General features: G+C 44.2%; 1 pseudogene; it reads right to left on the bottom strand.

Annotated features, from left to right (window-relative positions):
- Window positions 1-273: 273 nt before the first annotated feature.
- Window positions 274-1452, bottom strand: LOC147438253 (uncharacterized; annotated as a pseudogene).
- Between the last annotated feature and the right edge of the window lie 1260 nt (window positions 1453-2712).

The following is a 2712-nucleotide window of genomic DNA, read 5'->3' as shown; positions in this document are numbered from 1 at the left end:
CCTCCTCCCATACCACATATTGGGATTTTCCTCATCCACATGCTGCACAATGCTCGTCACCAACCCCGGTGTGTCAACATCACCACTTTTGGAAACCCTATCATCCTTGACGAGTATGGCAATGCCACTACATCATCAGGGTTTATCTCCACCTCTACACACCCCCTCTCATTTATGTCCATCAATTATGATATGTGCATGCCGCATGCTCCCTCTTGACAGACATGGTACAAGAAGTCGGAGTTTCGGTGGATGTGGGCTGCTCGATCATCGTCACTTTGAGATGTCGTCGATTACCCATACATCCTTCAAGGCTAGCAAAAATGCCTGATGGCCATCTGCTCACCCATCCCACCTTCCTCTTCATTGCCGCCAATTTTGCATGGCAAAAATGCTGAAAGTCCTCATTGATCTTCATTAATTGCTCTCCATTGCAATTATCCAAAGTTTCCAACACATAGTAGGCTCTCAAAAACATGAATTGCTTGTTGATTTTGTAGCTGAGGTCCACCTCACCCCCATAGCTTTGTGTGTCAAAGTGATCAAATATCACTTTGTTGATGCATGCTTGTAGTCCATACTTGAAGTGATGAGTTGATTGAAACCTCACCTTTGACATCAATGAGCTTATCATGCTTGTTGTTAGAGCGCGCGCCAAAAATTGGACGTGAACTTAACATCCCTATCTGAAACAATGGATCTCATGCTTGTGAGGTGTGTGGGATGGATTCTCTCTAAACGTCGCCCTTTGCTTTGCCTTGATCAAGTAGCTTGTGACTCTTTGTATGGATGCCTCTGACTTTCAAATAAGCGAAGCAAAATGCATCTTGCAAAGAACATCAGACAGGCTCACAAAGCTCTTAATCGCATTATATGGTGAAATTCGAGTACGCGAGAGCAGAGGAGACACAGTCCGCGGCATGTGCATTGAACTCTTCATGCTGGCTGATATTGTTGGAATAAGAAAAGCAATCATCAATATCACAATTTCCATGATCGCCTATCATGGAAGAGTGTTGGTTATCATGATATTTATGAAAGATTGTATGATGATCAGACAAAGTAGAACATCTCCTTGGTCAAGATCGTAGAAGTGCCCATGAGGGTTTTTGGTGGTGTCGAGGAGACAATGACCGTGGTATATTCCGAGCAATCAATCTAATATAGGATTTCAAGTCATCCTTTTTATGTTTATTCAAGGACTGGGATGATGTTTGACTCATCTTCCCCTTTGCGATCGTTCTCCACTCCAACTTTCCTTTCATTGTAGATCCCAAGTCTTTTGAACTCTCTCCCAAATGCCACATAAAGTTCATCTAATTGATGAGGGGATGAGATTCCTAACCTCTATTGGCATCTAATTCTTGATCTCACCTGGTTTCCAATCATGCCTCCCCTTTCCTCCTCCTCCTGAAGAAAAACATCCCAACCGAGCTTTGCAACCACGAACATTAGGATCTACGAGAGAGAGAGAGAGAGAGAGAGAGAGAGAGAGAGAGAGAGAGAGAGAGAGAGAGAGAGAGAGAGAGAGAGAGAGAGAGAGAGAGAGAGAGAGAGAAGAATGACAATCAAAGGAGGTCAAGGACACAAGAATGACACTATTGAACATTGTGAGGCAAACAGCTACACCACATTAAATGTATATCCTCAAAAATCCCATGACTGAAGAAGAATGCCTCGGTATGACAACATTCTGGTAGCGACGACGAATGATCATATCCTGCACGACCTCTCCAGGTGTGAAGTGATGCTCTGTATGATGAGAACAACCGATGTTGACTTTCAGCTCTCAACAACATCAAGTCTCCTTTATTATCGCATGTGCTAACACTTTGTCAGAACAACTTCCAAGGTGATCAACAAAAGGAGAACAAAAGCATGTGCATAAGCTTCAAGCCAAGCTATTTGGGGCGAGAGGAAAGGCCTTGATCATGCCAAGTGGCAACTTGTAGGCTCAAGAAGCCAAAAAACTTCATTAGGCTTACCAAGTAACAAGTTGGTGTAGAAAAGATCTTTCCTTTGAGGAGCTACGAAAGAAAAAGCAAAACATAAGTTAAACTTTTCGTAGGAAGAAAATGTTGGAGTTAGGGTTGTAGGAAAACACACACAACTTGGAGAAGACAAAGGAAGCTCAAGGCACACAACAGAGTGTTTTACTTAGTGTGAAATGGAAAGATGGATAGCCCTAGAATGATGGGCGTATATACAATGCATGGGGGGAGGTGGGGGGGGGGGGGGGGGGGGGGGAACCTCCTAGTGAGGGGGAAAATGCCCCGACGGTCATAAGTGTGTTCACACACATCACTACCACATGTATATGGTAACAAATCCTCCCTAGAGTGATGCGGTGAACGAGAGCTGGCACACAGAGTAAAGGGAAGTGCCATGCCCTGAGGACATGATTAGTCCACAAAGGGGAGTAAGCCCAAAGCTTTTCAGAAAGCTTTGAACTTCTCACGAGGCAATGCCTTTGTGAAAAGATCTGCAAGGTTGTCCTATGTTGGCACATAAGCCAAGCTGATCTCTCCTGCTAAGAGCCTCTCCTTGACATAGTGATAATGCACCTCAAGTGCTTTGTGCGAGCATGAAAAACTGGGTTCCTTGCAATTGCCAATGCAGTCTGACTGTTAGTGTAGATAATGTTTGCAGTGTCCTGTCCAACACCCAAATCAGCCATAAGACGTCTCAGCCATACACACTCAATCGTAGCTA

Source organism: Adiantum capillus-veneris, chromosome 17 (genome assembly GCF_014529385.1).
Source record: "Adiantum capillus-veneris isolate H3 chromosome 17, ASM1452938v2, whole genome shotgun sequence".
Classification (NCBI taxonomy): Eukaryota; Viridiplantae; Streptophyta; class Polypodiopsida; order Polypodiales; family Pteridaceae; genus Adiantum; species Adiantum capillus-veneris.
This window is presented reverse-complemented; position numbering and strand designations above follow the sequence as displayed.